Source organism: Ochotona curzoniae, unplaced genomic scaffold (genome assembly GCF_017591425.1).
Source record: "Ochotona curzoniae isolate NIBS_2020 unplaced genomic scaffold, NIBS_Ocur_1.0 scaffold_4701, whole genome shotgun sequence".
NCBI lineage: Eukaryota > Metazoa > Chordata > Mammalia > Lagomorpha > Ochotonidae > Ochotona > Ochotona curzoniae.
The window spans coordinates 46,104,915-46,126,812 of NW_024467122.1; the positions used below are offsets into that span (position 1 = coordinate 46,104,915).

Below are 21,898 nucleotides of genomic sequence, written 5' to 3' on the forward strand. Positions count from 1 at the left end.
CTGAAAAATTGTGACCTTCTGGGTTAATATTTATTGTCTGCCCTAACGTTGAACTGCATCCCATCTTTGTAGAGACAGAAAAAGAATTCTGTTCACTTTGAGTTAGAAAAAGATAAAAGAAATCCCACTGTCACATTGTCGGGAAGGGCCCACGGGTGACTGGTAGTTCAGGATCTCAGCCAGTGCTGGAGTCCTCACATGTGTCAGTGTCCAAATGTTCCTGACCTAAGCAGTTAGGAACATGGAGCAGCCCACCTCTGCAAGCAGCTCATTTCACAGGCAGATAACGGGAGCTGAGAGAGTGCTGAATGAGGTCAAGCTGAAGCCTGCTGGCTTCCACCTTTACTGATCCCCGACCTGTTCTCTGACATGTCGCAGATCAAGCCTGCTTACCTTCTTCCTCATGACATTCCTCCACACACTTAGAGGCAGCGATATTGTCTCCCTCCAGTTCTCTTCTTCAATTCAAAGCATCACCAGTTTCTTCACACCATCCCTCACACTACCAGCCTTTGAGGCAAATCAAATCACCTCGCTTGCCATGTTTCTCACATCAGGAAGCTAGTTGTCAATGTCCACTCAAAAGGGTTTTAGCCCGTAACTGCTACCATGGTCCGAGGCCGGATAATCAGCATGGACTGCTCTATGTCATTCTAGGTATGCTGTGCTAATATAAGGGTTTTTTTTTTTCCCTGAAATTTTTACTTTGCCTACTATTTGTTAAAAATTTTTTGTTCTGTTACATAGCTGTTGCCTTATATTTGCATGACTGAACTCAGTACTTAAATATTACTTAAATTATTTATTATTTTTACAATTTCATCTTCTTAGCGTTTGCGCATTGTTTCAGCCATCTGACACTCTTTTTGGCAGAGGACAACAAGCCAGGAATTTCTCAGTCTGGGCGGAGTGCAATGTTCTGTGAGGTGCCAAATCCTACCCATGCAATTCATCCACACAGGGACTCTGTTAAATAGGGCTTCCACCAAATTTTGTTGCTATATCTAAATCTGGAAGGTTACATAAATTCCTGATAGGTAAACCAAGATTCAAATCTAGCAAACTAACTACATAAGAACACTTCAGAAAGTTCATAATCAATGGAAATAAAATATAATGTCACACAGCCATTACTGCACAGCAGGTTAAGCCCTGCTTGGGATGCCCACGTCTAGTACCAGGCTGTCCCGGAGCACTTCTCTGCTTCTGACCCAGTTTCCTGATAATATCCACCCCAGGATGCCGGAGATATCTCAAGTACTTCAATCCCTGCCACAAAGGAGGGAAACCTACATTGACTTCCTGTTTTTCACTTGGCCAAGCCCCAGCTGTTTTGCAGACATCTGGGGAATGAAAGAGTTAATAGTCTCTCTTGCCCGTCACTTCTTCCATTTCCCACTGCCTTTCAGATGAATAAAAACTCCTTTTTGGAAAAGTTTTGAAAACAAAACTGTTTTGAAATCTGTTTATATATTTCACAGCACATATTTTCTGTGAACTTTTTGAAGGTGGTACACATACATGAGACTCCAAATTTTTACACCAAAATAAATATATCCTTTTATTTGATATTTTCATGAACTTTCTGAAGTTTCCTCATAGGTGGTATGTTCTTTCCATTCTGCTGTACTGTTCTGGGATGTCCTTGAGTTTTGTTCCCATTATTTAACATTTTGACTGTCACTTCATTTAGCAGAAATCATACAGAGACATTAATATCCTCAATTAATTCAGTACTTTTCAAATGTACACAACCAGGGTGAAGACAAAATCAGTAATCTTGGTTGCCTACAATTAACTTGTGATGTCTGACCTTACAAAGCAATTTAATCAAACTCTCACCAGGCAATGACTTATCTTGTCCACATGGGTCACACTGATTCACTTATTTTATAACAAAGAGTGTTTACTGTGAGCCAGGATCAGTTTCAGGCACTGGTCATAAACAAATGAACGAGTCATGATCACCATGATATCCTTGTCAGAAGCCAATATGTCTGCTTTAATTCACTTGTAGAAAACCAGTGCTGACTTTTAGCTATCAATGGCTTCTTCTAACCGAGGGAAAATGTCACAATGACAGCTGGCCCGCCTGCAGGAAGAAGGTAAGTGCACCCAGCAAAATGAGCAAAATAAAGGGTATGCAGAAAACAGCATTTATTGAAAAGGCAGATTTACCGAGAAATGGAGAGGCAGAGAAAAGGATCCCCTATCCCAAGAGGCTGCAACGGCCAGAGCAGAGGAATACAAAACCAGGAGCCAGGAGCTTCTTCCGGGTCTCCCACATGGGTGCAGGATCCCAAAGTCCTATCCTCTATTGCTTTCCCAGGCCACAAGCAAGGAGCTGGAGTGCCCATATGGGATCCCAGCTTGTCCAAGGCAAGGATTTAAGCACTGGGCTATCGCACCGGGCCCAAGATGATTATTAAGATACTTATCTTCCTTCACAATAGAGTACCTGAATTTAATCCTCAGCTCCGGATCCTGACACTAGCTTTCCAGTAATGCAGATCTGTGGTGGGCTCAAATGGTTGGATTTCTGCCACCCATGTGGGAGACCTGGTCTGAATTTCCAGTTATTGATTTTGATCTTAGCCACCCCTAATCATTTAGGGTACTTAGAGAGTGAACTAGCAGATATGAAACTCTCCTAAGTAAGTAAGGACGCAAATTAGTTCTAACAAAGAATACAGGACCAAAGTTTTTATCTTTTCAACCACATCAATGGCATTTCCCTTTCCCTGTAAGCATGAATTTATACAAAATACACTTTCCAAGTCAACCTTACGGAGAATTCATTTGGAAACTATTCAATAAAAGCCTAAAAACTGGATTTTGAGAGACAGCAATGAAAAACAGCGTAGCTTCCATTTATTCAACAAGTACTATGTGCTTGGCACAGCATTAAGTACTTTTAATTGATGTAGGCCACATAATAACTCTACTGGGAATGTAATTTTTAAACTCCCTATTTAACTCTCTAAAAATATTTTTGTGCATATGAGAAAACAGAGGCTTAGGGAGATTATGTCACACAGCTGGCAAGTCAAGGAGTCATCTGGCTCAGAACTGCCTGACTCCAAAAGCAGTGTTCTTCCTACCTCCCACACGGAGACAAGTCGTGCCCTCAGCTTTTTGTCTTTAAGTGCTCAGCACTCCAGCACGGAAGTGTTTTAAATGTCAGGAGAATGTAAAAGAGCAAATTTGTGTGTTACCTAAGGCATTCACCCCATTATCAAAACCAATCATTTTTTCAAGTCTCGGTCTCAATTTACTGAATCCATAGGTTGAATAAAGAAAGACCCACCTATAGCAAAGCTATAAATATGGCTATACAGGAAAGACTATAGGAAACAAGTGATTGGGCTTGAGGAGATTTTGTGAGATTTTACCTGTTCTACTCTCTGCTTGCTAATACCTGAACCAAGTTACTAGAAAATAAGGTCTTCAGATACTAATTAGGGATAGAAGTCTCTTTGTCTCATAGAAAATAACAAACTTGGTCATCTCAGCTTCCAGAGAACCTTAGCCCACGACTATTCAGATGTCCATGAGCAAAAATTGCAGGAGAAACTGAATGAGTCTTCTCTTTTTCAGTCCTCTCATCTACTTCCAACAATCTCTGTCACACTCTGTCCTCTGGATACGGCCAACTTATCCTCATTTTTCAGAGTAAACGCCAACCTGGACCCTCTATTACTGGAAGATGAACTTACTATTTAACTAATCCATCACACCTACTATGAGCTTCCTCCCTTTCATCCTCTTCATCTCACTAATTCTGTTCAGGAAAAGAACTTTTCTCCCACACTGCTAACACCAATCCCTGCCCCTGCAATGTATGCCTTCAGTTTCTCCCCTACTGCCCTTCTTGGTTGTTTTATTCCCTGCCAGTTTCTCTCTCTCTCTCTCTCTCTCTCTCTCTCGCTCTGTTTCTCTTTCTCTCTCTCTCTCACACACACACACCTCATCCCTTGAACTTTTATTTCTACAGATTCTTTCTCTTTGCTTACAAATGTCCTTAAGTATACCCTCTTATTTAAAAAAAAAATCTGCTCTCAGTCCTGCTCCTCTTCCTTCCCCCAATCTGGCATCCTCACTACTTTCACAGTTTGCAGCAGCAGAGTCCACTTCCGGACACCCCCACTCTGTCTGCCCTCCTTGCAATCTGGTTTCTGCTTCTGCTACTCCACTGAGACATCACAGACCCAGAGGTCACCAATGACTTCCTCATGGCCAAACACACTGACATTTTCTCCTCTTGTCCTTCAACCTTCTCTGAAAATCATCACTTTGTTGACTCTGTGTTTCTCTTTCATTAGTACTTCTTTAGCAACTACTTTACAACTCTTGGGACCACACTGAAGATGGCTAAGGTGTAGAGTGATCCTTCATGACGTTATATTTTCTTGGACATCCTCAAGAAATCTTCATGAATCTCCCTGGCTCCCACCATTCTTAAATATACGCTTCTGCAGTCCATCCTTGGCCCTCTTCTCTGTACATCTTAGTCACAATCTTACAACTTCAGCTATTACGTCTGAGACCAAATAGAAATCTCTTTCTACTCTAGCCCTTTAGTACTTTTGTTCCATTTTTCAAATCCATCTTGAAAATTGCCCAAACTCTGAATTTCATGAATTTATTTTCATTTTAGTTGAAATGCAGAGGGACAGAGACAGAGAGGTCAGATCAAACCAGGAACCCAGAACGATATCTTCGTTTCCCCCATGCAGGGCAGGGACCTAACTACTTGAGCCATCATCTGCTGCCTGCCAGGACACACAGTATTGAGAAGCTGGGCCAGAAATAGAGGAGCTGGGATTGAAACTAGGCCCTCGGATACAGGGTTTACACGGAACGCCAGTGTTTCAGCTGATAATTTAACTACTGAATCAAAGGCCTGCCTTCTCAAACTTACTACTCATACATGGAATTCTTATTTTCCCATTTAAAAATCCTGCTTTATTTCTTTCAATAGAGTCTGCTTAAAATCAAGTAACATCTCCCTTTTCTTGCTCATCATACCTAAATTGTCAAAATCTACAGATTTTACCTCTGGACTATTTTTCATTTTTATCTCTCACTTTTACTACTATAACGTATTAATTTTCACTTCAATCACAGTTTGCAAAAACTGTCAGAATTTCGGCAACACAGGCAGATCCCTGGTATAATTCTATTTATTTTTCATTTTTTAACTTATTTATTTAAAATGTCAGAATTACAAAGGGAAAGGAAAAGGCAGAGATATCCCATCTGCTGGTTCACTTGCCAAATGGCCATAATGGCCAGTGCTGAAACAGCCAGAAGATAGGAGCCTGGAGCTTGTTTCAGATCTCCAAAATGGGTACAGGAGCCCCAACTCTTGTGCCAGTATTCACTGTTTTCTCAGACATGTTAGCTGGGAAAAAGATCAGAAGAGGAGCATGTATGTTGCAAACCAGCACCTGCTATGCCACAGCACCTCTGCAGCACCGCACCAGCATCTAATAGTTTACTTTTAATGGATCTATATTCATTTCTTTATTTTCTGGATTCATCTCTGGCAATACAATTCTCAGAGTCAGAGGCTTCATGTTTAAGCTATACTTATACATTAAGCTTTTATTAAAATCTGAAAACCACTTAAATCATGCACTCTGCATATTTTTGGAAACATTTAGTTTGATTATACGAAAACAGTCTTTTGGCTTTTGAATCCACCTCATTAAACTCTTCCAAACTAATTGTTCAGAATTATAACTATATCCTGTCAGTTTCTTGCTCAAAAACTCATTCCCCTTCCAAACCTGCCAAAGTCTCTAACCAATGTTGTCTCAAAGCTGCAGAGGCCTGCCTTCCCAACTTCATTTCCTGTCTCTGGCAGCCTTATCTCAGGCTTGATGGAACCAGTCCCTGCCAATCACTGCTTCCCACACATTCCCTGTGCTATTCTGGCTGCTCCTACCCCAACCCCCTCCTCGTCACCAGCCTTCAAAGTTCCCCCTTTCTCGACCCCATCTGCAATCTCCTCAAAACATCCACTCATTCCCTCAGCTGGAAGTAATCTTTTCTTCCTCTAACTCGTCTGCCCCTCTACCCATACGTTGAGTTGTTTTTGCTTTCTATTTTTAATTGTTGTTCTGTAGTCTCCTACATGTATTTTAAATCCTTGAGGACTGTTTCTGGTTCTGATCCATCTTTGTATGCTTCTATAGTGCTGCAAAGTACTTGCTGATAGGAAAAAAAAAACCATCACATATTGGTTGAATAAATGAATATATGAGCCAGGTAACATTTTGGTATAAAAGACTTTTGATTAAAGTCATTTTCTCATCATTTGTTTTCTCAACAATTAATCTGTACATGTTGGTAGGACTGGATGAATGAAAGAAGGTGAGGATACAGCCAGCTATTTTTCCTACATTTACTTTTATTTATCTGAGTCAAACAGAACAGACATAATATTTTTATTAAACAAAAGCAAAACAACAGGGGTTGTTCTTGGTGGCAACTAGTTTCAATTTACTTGGGCTTATACTTTAAATTATTTTTATTTTAAATTTATGAAAGGAAGTGAGATTTAAAAAAAAAAAGAAAGGCAAGAGATATGTCACCTGGACACAAAGTCACCATTACATGTTGAACTCTGTAAGGCACTACAGCCAATGAGCCCCCTTCAGTATTGCCAGCAGGCTTCTCCATATACTAGAAGTGGTCTAGACTTGGAGTTTTCCCTTTAAATCCTCTTTTAAAATATCATGATCCCCAGGATGGAGTATGCTGTATACACCAGCTGTTTGATTCCACCCCAAATTCCTTTGTTGGAACCGCCGACGTGAGAGTATCAATAAGCAAGGTTTGGACTGGTGATTGGATAATAAAGGTGGAATTTTCATGAATAGGATTACCACCTTTGCAAGAGAGCTCCCTTCCTCCCCTGCTGTGAGGATACAGAGTGAAGACAGTCGTCTATAACCACCAAGTGAGCCTCACCAGATGCTGAATCTGTGAGCAACTTGATTTGGACTTCTCACTCTCCAGAATCGTGAGAAATAAATCTCCCACGGTCAATCGTATTCTATTATAGCAGCCCAAAAGGACAATGACAGAATATAAAGAAGCAATTAAAGCTTCCTTCCCAGTGGACCTCAGAAATTTTGAAATTAGCCTTTGCACCTCCACAACTACCACATAACTTTGTCATGCTAAGCAGTTTATACTTACCACTCCCAAGCTAAAACTAGATAAAATACTTTAACACAAATATATACAGCACGGGACTGTTTCTCTACTCAAGAGAACTTATTGTCTATTTTAATGCATTAGGGTAACTAAAGGCTCTCTTGTTCAGAGAACAAATGCACGTGGCCACTCTGAGCCAATAAGTGGTCCCATCTTAAATACTGTGGTAGAATCAGAATTCTAGTGATAAATTTCAGTTAAGATGTTCAAGTGCAAAATTCAACCCGAACAGTTTAGGGCCTTCATTGCTCTAGGCATTATCAGTCAATTCCTCAGGAAAACGAAAACCTGCTATGATGTCATAAAACTTCACAGACTCACAGAATAATAAAGCTGGAAATGGCCTCAATGAATGATTCCCTTGGACATGTCAGCATGTCCCAAGTGCCCGATGTGCTTCGTGTTGAACTGCTTGTTTTTAACATGGAGCACACCTCTGCCTCAAGGCCTGTCACTAGCACTCCTGACACCACAGCCTGCCAATACCCACAGCTATTCAGGAACAAGTCCCAGACTCATCCAACAGAACCCAGCAAGATCCCTTGCATAAAACTAAGCTCGTGCCTTGGTTGGCTTTGAGCCACAGCAGCCAACAAAACACCACATTCATAGAGAGAGTAAAGCTCTGAGGTAGCCTCAGGTCGACTGCATGTAATGTTTTCAAAAATCTCAAGGAAGGAATAAGTCTCCAACAGCAAGTCCACTTTGTTACCTTTTTAATACCATTATTCCATAAACCACTGTTCAAAGAAATCATGTTAATTAGTGCAAACACTCATGATTTTATCCAGCCATTCCTGGGAGCAGAGTGCTTTGTTGTTTAAGTTCTAAATGATTTAAAGATGATTTGAAAAGTCAAAGAACATTTTTAGAAAAGAAATGATAAACAATGAATTTGAGAATGGTGAACAGCGGGACTTCAGCGAAGACTCAATTAAGGACTGCACTGACTTGAGCCCAAAAACATAATAAATTTAAATAGATAAATAAACATAGGACTCCAGTGAATGAGATCCTTTGAAGAGCCTAAAGCTTCAGGTATGGTGACGACACACTTGGCCCCAGGGACTAGCCTGGTAGTCTAATGTCACAATACCCTTCCACTGGCACTGCCATCTCAAACATGCTTTACTGGTTCATTGCATGCTATAAAATAGCTCAAAATGTTTCCCCATCCTGACATGAGTTTTCACAATGACTTCCTGATACTAATTTGATCTTTGTAGGAATGGAATTTCTGACCTGACTGGTTATTTTTATGTACATCAGCCAATAAATCTATTACCTGTTTCTGAAAGAATTTGGGATTTCTGTAAAATATGTAGAAGTAAAGAGTTGTATTATTTTTAGTACATCCCATATGGGAGCCAGCTTGAGTCCCAGCTGCTCCACTTTTGATCCAGCTCCCTGCCAATGCACCTGGGAAAGCAATCTAGGATGAGCACCCACGTGAAAAACCTGGAAGAAGCTCCTGACTCCTGCCTTCAAACCAGCTCAGGATCAGCCACTGCAGTCTTTGGGGGAGTGAACCAGCAGATGGAAGACCTCTCTGTCTCTCCCTCTCTGTGTCACTCTGCCTCTCAGGTAAATAAATCTTATTTAAAAATCAAATTTCCATAGAATTCAAGATACCTATAAATAAATCTAAAAGTAAGTCCTGATCTGTCAATTTCTCTTTTCTCTCCTTTAAATGACAATGAATGGCTGGGCACTGTTATCCATATAAATGAATTTTACTTTATGCAAGTAGTTGTTTATATTATGTAGAGAAATTCACATGTGGATTTTCTCAAAAAATTTACCTCTCACAATTGACACAGCTCACTAGAGACAAAGAACTGTTAATACTGAAGCCTACCTCCTTAGGCATATGTCAATGACCATACTAAATACCTGAATAGGAGAAAAAAAATTCCTGTTGGCTAAAAGTTTTTAAAGCCATTGAGACATACTTTTATGAAAACATCCAATGCTTTAAGCTCTAACTCCAGATATATACACATACATATATACACATACAGGTATGTACACAATCACATACATACACACACATATATATATATATACATATATATTTATGTTTTTTAGAAAAAATAGGTTGGAGATTATCAGAGAAATAGGAAAAGACTAAATAGTCTGTGTATCTTAAATTGATAACTGAAGCTTCAGGACTCTCTGCCACCTTTTATTAGTTGTGTAAGTCCAAGCAAAATATTCAATCTCTCTGGGAATTATTTGTTTGCCTCCTATGTAAAATGAGAGTAATAACATGACACTGAAGATAAGAAATCAAACCTCATTTGAGAGTATTTCAAACTGTAAGGATGGGTTCAATTTGTCCAATTCTCTTTCCTTGCTACAGTGACCAACTTCTGAACACCATGGAAAGAATTATGCTAGAGGCTCTGGAAACCTGGCTTGTAACAGGGATTCCCAGGAGGCCACTCTCTGCCAGTATACTTGAATGCCTGAATGAGGCAGCCCACAGCTCCAGCCATCATCTTATAACCACAGAGAAATCCAACATCAGGGCATCCCATCCCCACATGTGGATAGGAGACCAAAGGCTCCTGGGGCCCTGAGGACCTCAACAACTCAACCTCCCATAAAGTCCACCATCTTTCACACCTTGCATCTGTCCATTATGCTTTCACTCAGCTCTGTTATTCACAGGCAAAACCATTTTCACTAACACAGCTTCCTAACTTTCCTTGTGAACACATGCTTGGAACTTACTGACATAGATTTCTCTATTTTTCTTCCTGAATCTTTAATATTTCAATTTTTAAGAATACCATATAAGAGTAATGATGACAGACTTATGCTGTGTTAATAAAGAAGCAGCTGTTATTTTTGATAAATATCCTTGATGATTCAGCAGTATAACATCCAGCATTATGTGTCTCCAAGAGATCTTCAGACCCCTAGAAAATGATTTTTCATTGCAGAGCCAACACAGTGATTTTAGTAACCTAATATTCTCTACTTCATGTAGGGAATACAGTAGAGGACTGAGATATGTGCTATTGATAATTATAGGCTTTTATAAATGTCAAATCGAATGAAGTAAATTAAATAATACAAAGCTATTCATTTCTATGCCTCAATCTTTCTGAATTAGTCCATTCAAAAAAAAAAGTTGAAAGGCAGGCATTTAGTCTAGTGGTTGGGACACCCACATCGCTCAACACTGAGTGCCTGAGTTCAGATTCCAGCTCCAATCCCAACTGCACTCTCCTGCTAACATGTACCCTGGGATGCACCAGTGTTGACTTGGGCAGTTGGGTCTATGTCCCCCACATGAGGAAGAGTTTGAGGAATTTCCTAACTTCCACCTTGCACCTAGTCCAGTCACAAGCTATTGCGCTCATTTGGGAGAGTGAACTTGTACGTGAGAACGTATGCTCTTCCTCACACTCATTCCCTCACTGCTCTCTCTCACACACACACCTCCCTCATTTCAAAAAGAATGTTTGAACCTACAGCATTTCATTCCCTTCCCCGCCAGAGTCTAATATTTTTATCAACAGCTGCCTAGAGTCTGTATTTAATCTTTAAGATAATTTATATTTTTGATTGTTTTGCAAATCAGTAATAAAACCAATCCAATCCAATATACTAAGTGTTCTTTAAACACTCTACCGATTTCCTCAGTTATATGATTTGTATTTGCTCTCAAATTTCACAGTGGCCTTTGACCCATTTCCTGGTTTTTAACTATATGTAGGGGAGTAAAAGCCAGTGAGATAAAACATACAATAAAGCAGGACATTATACTTCTTTCACAAAATAGACTCTCCTTTTCAAGGAAATATGTTCATGAAAGTCTACTTACTTCTATAATAAGTTAGTCCCTCAATTTGCCTATAATATGGTAAGTATATTGGAAGTTGAGTGGGATCTTTAGAGAAAAACTTCCATTCACTGTAATATTCTGTCAAAAATGATTTTTAAATACTCAGTTTTTAACTGCTAAAAGGCAAAAGTCTGCCATTTCCTAGAAAATTATAAAACTATTTTAGCTTATTTGGAGCAGGCATTAAAGTTATTGATTTTGCAGAAAAAAGAAAGAGCTAAAGTATTTTTTAAGTGAAGCATCATGTAAGTACAAGAACACATTATAGGATCAAACACAAGAAATCACATTGTGTATTGCATACATTCAGGTATAAACGAGAATTTTCAGACTAAGAATTAAAGTCTCAAGGAAACCTAACCAGTAAACATATTTCTTATCTCTTAAATTATCAGTGTCTTGTATTGAGTGGATTCTTTAAGATATGCCACAAATAGTAAAGCACCTGTGATCAAAAAAATTAACCTAAAATAAAACGCTAATTCAAACATAAACCCAATACAAATAAAACTTTTATATTAATAAATGTAGATTTCAGGTTAGTTTTGTTTTGGGTTGAAACTATTTATTTCATTGACAAACAATTCCAGAGTCCAAACATTTGTCTTGTTAAACTGAAGCCAATGTTTATTTTAGCACTGCTAGGAAACCTAAGTGTTGTGTAAATGGGAAAATACTGGCTGGAGAAACATTTACACAAAAGATTGTGTCTATTAGGATGATGAAAATGTTTTTGAAATATATCTTTTGGGGTGGCAAGGAGGACGTCTTCTTTAATTATTATAATGATATCCAATTTGAGAAAATCTTCTAGAAACCAGATTCTTAGACACATAGATGTCTCTCAAAGCTGTTCCTGGTTTTCTTAACTTTCCCTGGTCTCTATCAGCAAGAGTATAGACTGAAAAGGAGGTTCTGAAAGAAAGTGGTCTGAGTACAAAAATACACAGGAATGTGTACAGTCCTATGTTAAGTGAACACCTACACAGAGTGCGCATGGTGTAAATGACTGAATCAATTAAACTAGCCTACAACGAATTAAGAAGCTGTTCAGTCAAAGCAAAATGAATAAGAGCCTTGAATTAATGACCCACTGGAAATGGGGGTACGAAGACAAGGAGACACCAATTAGTATGTACTAACCCACGTTTTTCACTGCCTAGAAAATTCTGTTTCAGGAGCATTGCAAAGCACTGTTTTAAGGAGAATCTCCTGAGCTCCATAGATCACTTGGTGAAATAAACAAAAGAACTTTCCTAATTAAACAGGGGGATTTATGGTGGCTCTACTTTATCTTTTGCTATTTTCAAGTTCACACTCACATCATCGCATTCCTCACCTTAGAAAGATATAATTCACAATATTAACTGCACTCAAAATGATTTAGGAAACGTGGGAGAAACCTGGTCCTTGTTCACAAATACCATAATTTTATTCAGTTTCCATTTGCCGACCTCTTTGTTTTTAGCTTTAAATTTAGTCACTATTTACTGCAAGTGAAACAAAACACGAAGTTACTGCTCCTTAAGAAAACATGAAAGGGAAATAGATTTTTGAATCGGAATGCATCTGAAATGTCATCCAGTCTCCACAGTGCACATCAGTAGTTCTACACCTATAAATTATAAATTAACATACGCATGCATATATATATTTGGAGTAGGAATATTGATTGAATCACACAATGTGAAAACTTATTAAAGACATAACTTTTGAAATAGTTACCTTGTATCTGCACACGTAATTCAATTTGTGAACAATATGAGCGAGGATTATGTTTGCAGAGCAGCATCTCTCTGTGGTTTTTTACAGGCTCTAGATCCCTACGTGAATAAAGATGCTTGTGGTCTGATTCACTGCCACAGGTTTATTCATACAAGGTTTTACCTTAGGCTATTGGTTACAAGCCTGTTTAGCAGCTTTTATTCAAGGCAGATGAATACTTCTGACAGAGGACGCTACTCCTTGATGCAGTTTTTTTGTGGCATCTACACAATTAACTTTCTTTCATTGCACATCAGTGGCATGTTAAGTTTTTCCTAACAACCTCTACAGACGCATATACTCTCATCACACTGTATGAAGCATGACCAATAAAAAGAACATTGATAGGCACTTTGACTCAACACAGCAGCAAGATGTTATAGAGGCTGAACCAGAGAAGGTAGAAATTGATCATTAAAACACTTCCCTGTTCCTCAGACCTTTCATAATGGCAGGGCTGTGTTTGGAACCATGGATTTTTTTTCCTTGTAAAGAAACATGAATGGAGAGACTACGGTTTGTTTGCAAAGAAAGCATGCTTCAGTGTTATTCAGTAACTGAACCTCAGCATTTAATCATACATCCCACATAGACCAATTACAATGTATACCATGGAGCTGGCATTGTGGCAAAGTGGGTTAAGCCATTAGCTGCAAAGCCATTATCACATGTGGACATTAGTTCAAGCCTCAATTGTTCTACTTCCAATCCAACTCTCTGCTGGTGTGTGAGAAAACGGCAGAGGGTGACGCAAGCACTTGAGCTCCTGCATTCACAGGGGAGACCAGAGGCCCTGGCTCAGCCCTGGCCGCTTGGCCATTCAGGGAGTCAGTGGAAAAGGAATCTCTCTGTGTGTTTTCCATCTATTTTTTGAAAAGCAAAAATAAGGAGGCTGGCACAGTGGCTTGCAGGCTAATCCTCTGCCTGTCTGCTACCCTGACATCCCATACGGGTACCAGCTCGTGTTCCGGCTGCTCCACTTCCAACCCAGCTCTTTGCTTATGGTCTGGGAAAGTAGTGGAAGATAACCAAAGGATTGGGTCCCTGCTGCCATGTGGGAGGATGGGAAGAAGCTCTTGGGTCTGAGCTTTGGATCAGCTCAGCTCTTATCATTTGGGAATGAACTAGTGGATGGAAGACTCCTCTCTGTCTCTCCTTGTCTATAAAATCTGCTTTTCAAATAAAATTACTCTTGCAAAAACCCACTAAGTGTCCCACAGGTGAACTGTGCTCACTGAAATGCCCCACAAATTTCACTGAGAAAATGGTATCACTTTCCAATTAATTCACAATTTGCTTGCCTGTATATGCCTGTGTTTAAGCACATGTGTGTACATCCATATGTTGCCTATTCTACATATATTGACATATCATTATGATACACAAGTTACCATGTCTCAGAAAGTATGTTAATTAAAATATCTGTGCTAATTAAAATGTCCTCATATGTACAAATTCAATTACGTTCAATTTTGTATTAGAATATTTTTCAGTAATTTATTCATAGATCTTACTTGGAATTGCAAACTGTTGGTTGTATTTTTCAAATAGATCTATGAAAGATTAAAATGATCTTTCCTCAACGGACCTTCTTCAGCACTTTGGTTCTATGTTACAGTGCAGAGATTTGCCCAATACCCTTTTTCCTTCTATAAATGAATTTTCAATCTTAATGCCCCTGAAAATATAACAGTAGTTGGGTTTCAAAGGCACAGATACTGAAGCAGCAAAAGGAAAACTGACTCTATAGCAGGAGCCTTGCCAAGAGAACATAAAGTATTTATTCTTTTTTGCTAAGAAACCAGAAGTAGGTGGTGGAGGAAAGAAGCTAATGTGGAGTATCTCATGGACTCCAGGAGGCTTCTGGCTGCCCAGAATGTCACTGTCCTTTACCACAAAGCTCAGCAAGAATGGGAGGACAAGGCCTGAGGAGATGAAGGAGAAAGGAGCAAACATGAATAGAAGAGAGGAGAAGAATAAACATAACTTTAGGATGAACTCTCTGAGTCTGGGCAATGGAATAAAAATAACAATTATCACTTGTTATAACAATTTACACATTAGGCAAGACAGAAATGAGAATCTCCATTTTACAGATGATCGAAGTGAAGCTCAGGGGCAGGTGTTTGGCCCTGAGACACCATTTAGGATGGAACATCCCATAGTTAAGTCTTCGGGTTTGAGTCCTGGCTCCACTCCTGCAGCCATTGCAACTGGGAGGTCACAGGTAGTTGGATTCCTGTCAGCCAGATAGAAGACCTGGATAGAGTTCCTAGCTCCTGGCTATGACCTGGCTAAGCCACAGTCATTGCTGGCATTTGTAAAGTAAACTAAGGATTGAGAGTTCTCTTGGTTTGTCTCCCCTTACCCCCCAAGAAAATGAGGGTCAGAGAGGTTAAATGACTTGTATGCTTAACTTGGTTATCACAGAGCTTCTTAGCTGGACTAAACCTGTGATGAAGTTTCTGGTTTCTCTTACTCTAATACAAATACGTCACCACACTGTATACCTGCAAAAGTGGAGATAACATTCATGGATGTTTTAACACTTAGACACACCCAAAATGTCCATTTAGTGAAGAATTTTAGGGTAAAAAAAAATACAGGAAAGAGCCCAGGAAAGCCTATTTTCCAGAAGCTGATGTCCAGGTGGAAAACCCTGCGAGCTCTAGGGTGGCGGCAGCACAGTGTCACCAGCAACACAAGACCAGCAAGCCTGTGAGAGGGCGTGTCAGGTCCATTTTGCCACATTGCTTCAAAAATGACTGTGATCTACTTCAAAGAACTTTTTAAATCACACTGCTTTGATATATGTGTAGTGCAGACTCAGTAACAAGAGACAAAACCACAAGACCTTTATCTGCACTTCAAAGTCAGAAAAAAAAAATATATATATATATGTAATCTCCAAAACTGCCAAGCTAATTCTCAAAGCCCAAACACTACAACTCCTAAGTGTGGTTGTAGCACTGTATCAGAAAAGAGGAAGAGATAATGACTGTGTGGAGGCATGACATCATCATACTGAGACGATTCAGCCACAACTGAAAGACAAGCTCTCTCCAAACGAAGGAAAACAAGCGACAAAACAGTATGGAGTTTGCCTAAGGGACAAAAGGGAACATCTAAGAAAAGGAGATAAAAATCTGCATGTATCATCTTGGTGTCTTACACAATTATCCTAAACCTAATGCACCTCCATTTGATGTCAATTCTGAAATTTTTCTCATTTACACTCAGGAGATTTCAATGACTGATGACAGCTCTCAAACAGTTTTCTTGGGCTAGTTGCAATCAGAAGTCCTCTACAGTTTGGAAACATCCGGCCTGACTCCACAGCGTAGCAGCTTAAGTCCTCATCTTGCACATGTCAGGATCCCTTGTGGGCACCAGTTCTAATCCTGGTGGCCCTGCTTCCCATTCAACTCCCTGCTTGAGGCCTGGGAAAGCAGTCAAGGACATCCCAAAGCCTTGGGACCCTGCACCCACTTGGGAGACTCAGAAGAAGTTCCTGGTTTCTGGCTTTTGACTGGCTTAGCTCTGGCCATTGTGGCCACTTGAGCAGTGAATCAACAGATGGAAGATCTTTACTCTCTGTGTCTCCTTCTCTCTGTATATCTGACTTTCCAACAAAAATATCTTAAAAATTTGGAAACATCATGCCTAGCTTCACAATTTATTTCTCTTATTGGTCCTAACTGACAGTAGTCAACACTTAAAAGATCTCCAAATGCCAAACAGTAAAGGCTCAGGGGGCTGTCTTCTGTGGATCACTTTCTCGAACCATTTAGATCATGAGTGTTTTGCCTGAGTAGCATCACTGATTTTTAACTCCAGACTTGAATAGTTGGGCATAAAAGGAAACACAACTGTACCCAAACTCTAATTCTTTTTAGCTATCAAAGTATTTGGTTCAGAAATTGTAAGGAAACAAACTCTTCTCATTCCCAGACTGGGGATCTTACTAACATTGTGACCCAGCATGTGATCTGAATTCAAGGAAACACTAAGTTGAAGCCTACTATTACCATTTAGTGGGATGCTCTACCATGCATGAGGCACTGTCGGCTTCCTCACACCAAAAGCAAACCCACGAATCACAGGGCTCCTGAAAGGAAGTACTGTGCAGCCCTAGAGGGCACAGATTTCTGCTTTATGTAAATCAGAGCCTGTCATGGCATGCATGATTCACCGCTCAGGGTGTACTCTCCTGTGACGAATGAGCCCCGCTTAATTTGGCAGTGATTATGCGGGTTGCTGGCCCTCTAAACCCCTTTGAACTTGTAATTGCTGCTGGTTTAAATAATGAACATTAAGGGGAGTTGGATTCATAAAACTGTGGATAATAACATTTTTTATTCCCCCACCTTTGTTTTTGGTATGAGAGGATACTCCTCTCTCTCTCTCCTCCCTCCCTCCCTCTCTCATTCATACACACACACACACACACACACACACACACACACACACACACACACACACTAGGGCCACTGATCACTGCATTATGCCAGGCTGTTATTGAAATAAACTGTGGCCTTGTTCAGGGCCTGAACAGGCAGGGCAGATCTGAGGTGGGGGAAGTGTGGGATGGAGGCTGGTGGGAGCATCTGGGAGCTGTGCAAGAGAAAGATCAGAAAGGCCTGGATGGTGCAGGAAAGGAGGAGCATTGGTGCTCATGAATATTCATAGCGAGTCACATCTGTACCAGGCTTGCTCTCTACCTTTTTCCCCCTGTGCAGTGCAACACAGTCTATTAGTACAAACAAAAGGAGGAAATTTTGCAGCCACATCAGGCTCCACATTAACTCACTGTGGTGAACTTTCCCTTGGCTTTTTAAATTTTACATGCGGATTTAAATGTTTAAAGTTACAGCAGGAGATAGCCTTTCCTTTTCTAATGAAAGAATACCATCCCATTCTCCAAATTTGTGAAGTGGAAGAAAATGCATGCTCACAAAACATCCAGATGATTCACGCCAGCCCTCTTTTTTCCCCCTTATCCCAATCATTGGTAAAATTCCCCATTATTCTTTGATCCAGCAAAGTCCAATTTTGATTTTATTTTGGGAAAAATGAAAATGGTATTGATTAGGGATGGCAGAAACCAAAGTTAGCCAAGTCAGCTAGCTCTTACCCCCTGAAACAACAAAGAATGAATGATAAATTTAGCAGCCTCATGTTCACTTTTCAAACAACACTGCTGAGATTTATAGCTTCGCTGCTTCCATGGCAAAATAAGCCGCACACAGAAAGCTATCTGTTTTTTATTTTACTCTGTTTTCTCCAGTTTTTTGTTCTTTTTTTCTATTTGCAGGTTTTTTTAACCCTACATTTTCTTTTTTCTGATGTGAGTTGAATATCAAAGGCCAGTGCTGTTGGTACGCCTCCAGCTTGCAAAAGCCACTCAATGGGATGTTATTAAACCTGCGTCACAACATGGCAGATAGTGATTAATAGCAACTGTATCAACGGTAGCAACTTAAAAAAACAGTCTTTCTAGCAGCTCTAAAAGGGTCCAATGAGGTAAGAATAAGAAAAATCTGCAAAAGCTCAAGACCCCAAAAGCTTTTGGAGAGTAAAGTACAATGTCTGACAAAAAAATTTTTTTTCATGCATATAATAGGACTTCTACTTTACACTAAGTCATTTTAAACAGCTACACGTTAGTTTAAAATGAAGTCTGTGTACGACTTAGGAATCAGTTTTTCGATGTAACGGTGTCCCCCAAAATAACTAACAGATGGATTCCCACCCCCTCAATGAAACACTGAAACAAATTGCAAAATTGTCAAAATTTTATCATGAAGGCACACACTCTATAAAAAGGTTGATTTAAATGAATTGTAAATTTGCTTCATTGCACAATATTTTTCTAAAATTATAACCGGAAAGTATTCTGTTTAATTTTTTAGCATATCCTTTCACAAAACACATCTGCTGTGAAGTATTTCTAATTCATGCCTAACTGCCTTTTAACAAACACACAGTTGTCACTATGCCATCGAATTTTACTGGGGGCAAAAAAGTATATTCTCCATAGCTCTCTCCATAATAAGAATTTTGACCATTCCCAATGAGGCAAACAAGTGCAAAACACAACTCCAGATGCAAATGACACACAGGAGATTAAAGAAATGAGGAAGGATGGAAAGAAGTCAAAGCAAACAGAGATCATGGTAAAGGAGATTAGTGCTAAGGCTTGGGAGAAAGAACATAGAAAGCTTGCCAGGTTATGTTTCATTATTAGGAAAGCAATAAGCAGATTGGAAAAGAAGGAAAATGCCATTAACGAAAGCATGACTAGAATAGGTATTTGGCCAATTGGGAAGGCAGCCAGTTAAGATGCCCATGAGCCACCCTGAAGTGTCTGGGTTCAATTTCCAGCTTTGGCTCCTGATTTCAGTGTCCTGCCAGTGCATACCCTTGTAGGAATAACTGGGTTTCTGCCACTTGCATGAGAGACCTGGACTGCATTCCCAGCTCCCGGCTTTGGCCTCTGCCCACACAGCCAGGGTATGCATGTAGTGGTGGTAAGTCAGGAGCCAGCAGATGGGCACTCTGTATGTCTGTCTGTCTCTGTGTGTCCTTCTTTCAAACTTAAAAAAAAATCTATCTATCTATATATATATATATATTTAATTATGAATTTAAAAAGTTCGGTCTACTAAGAAAGAATTGAAGTGGGACATGCTTTAAGCTCTGACGAATGCAGATTTTCTGGTATGACCAGAAGTTCCTATTAGTTCCCACTTATTATGTTTACATTTTTATGTATTTGAAGGCAGACACATACACACATACATGTACATACACACATAGAGCTCCCATCAATTGGTTCACTCCCCAAATATCTGCAAATAGCCAAGGGCTAAACCAGGCTAACACCTTGAGTCATGGATTCAATTCACCTTGAACTATCACTTACTGCCTCCCACGGTGTACAACAGCAGAAAATCAGAGTTGGGGAAAAGAGCCAGAACTTAAACCCAGGTATTTCAATAGAAGTAGCATTTATTCCAAGAACAGATTTAATTGCTAAGCCAAATGCCTGTCCTCTCCTACTTATTTTTATCTCACACCCTTCTCCTGAGTTTTGTTGTTAGTTTTGTTAGTAGAAATGGGATTTTGAGAGTCTACGAAGTTTAGGACGCAGCTGTGCCAATGTCACTAAACATTTTTAGCTCATTTCTTCTTCAAAATTTTTAAGGGGATTAGAAAATATTTTCTTCCCTCAAAGGACTGAAATAATTCTACAAGTCAATTTTCCTCAAATTTAATGTAGGTAACTGGTTAAATGCTGTGCTCATGAAGCACCTCCTTTGTGTATCCTAACCCTGAGAGGAAGCAAAGTGACTCTCTGACAAAGAACGAAGTGAAGACTGCTGCAAAGTTAAATAACGGGGCCAGCTTTGCTGATTAGAGGGTTAAGTTGTAGCTGCAATGCTAATATCCCATATGGGTGTCAGTTCAGTCCTGACTGCTCCACTTTCAATCTGGCTCCTGGAAGTGGGCCACTGCACCCATGTGGGAGATCTGAATGAAGCTCCTGGCCATGTTGCAGCCATTTGGGAGTGAGGGGTGTGAACCAGCAGATGTAAGATTTCTATCCTTTCCTTTCTCTGTAACTCTACCTTACAAATAATAAATCTTTTTAAAAAGTGAAATAACTTGTCCAAGATAATTCAACTATTAAGTGACTCTGAAGTCTGATCCAAACTTTCTGTCATCCTTTGATCATTGAACATTTTCTTTATAATTGTAATTTACAAAAGGTTTGTAGACTCAAAAATACTTTGCATGGTAATCTTTAGAGAGAACAACACCAAAATAAAATTTTTTACCGCATCTAGGCCTGCAACTAAAATTCCTATATCCACTCTGAATGCTCTAAGGATTGTCTTCACTTTTTCGCAGCATGGTACAAGTTTCAGAAGCTGGAAAAATGTGGCTACCTAACCAGTGAAACCCACATCATTTCATTAGCATTTCTGGTTTTATGAAACTAGAATTATATAGAATTTAGACTGCCTGAAATACCCAAGATTCCAACCAAGTTTTTACCCATTCATTCATTACCAAGCAAATAAAAATTCATTGAGGTTCATTCATTTTATTTGAAAGGCAAACTTACAGAGAAAGTGAGAGATGTTCCATCCATTGGTTCACTTCCCAAATTGCTGCAACAGCCATGGCTAGACCAGGCTGAAACCAGGAGCCAGAAGTTTCAGTCAGGTCTCCCTCATCAGCTCAATGGCCAAAGAATTTGGGCCATCTTACCAGGTGCATTGGCAGGAACCTGGATTGGAAATGGAGCAGCTGGGAATTGAACCAATTCTCCCATATGATACTAGCTTCATAGGCACTAGCTTAACCCACTATACTAACACAATGCTAGCCTACCCATCAATGTCAAAAAATATTTTAGGGGATGGTATTGTGGCTCAGCAGGTTAAATGACAGCAGCATGTCACTTAGGAGTGTCAGTTCAAGTTCTGGCTACTCTGTTCTGATCCAGCTTCCTGCTATTCATTCTGTTATTTCAGGGAAAGATGACCCAGGCACTCGGACCCCTGCCTGCCACCCATAGGGATGATCATTTGATTTATCAATAGATCAAAGATCTTTCTCTCCTCTGTCACTTTCACTTTCAGAAAAAGATATTTTCAAAAATCATCTTATAATGTGCAAGCACGACAGAAGAAATTCATGTTATCAAGATGGAAAGATGACTGTGGTTTTGGTATCCTCCACTAATGGCACTGAGATGTATATGCTAGCTGCCGAAATCTGCACTGACAAGAAGCTGAGTGGGAGCAGGAATTAGGGCTTAAACCCAAGCAGGAACTTTACCACTAGGCCAAACACACGCCCCAGAGAGACTGTTTTACATATTCTATTTTATCAAGCTTCCCTTACATCCTGATACTAATCAACCATTTTTTATGTGAAAATTGAGAGAGGTTAAACATCTTATCCAAGGAAACCATGCTAGCCAGAGGCCTCCTGCGAATCAAGCCTAAATCTGCCAGCATACAGGTCTGACAAATCTGT

The 21,898-nt window shown here is 39.7% G+C and overlaps 1 protein-coding gene across 4 annotated transcripts in view; it reads right to left on the bottom strand.

Moving 5' to 3' along the window:
- Positions 1–21,898, bottom strand: part of MEIS2 (Meis homeobox 2) — a 215,578-nt gene that overhangs the window by 109,676 nt on the left and 84,004 nt on the right. The gene's annotated exons all lie outside the window — the stretch shown is intronic.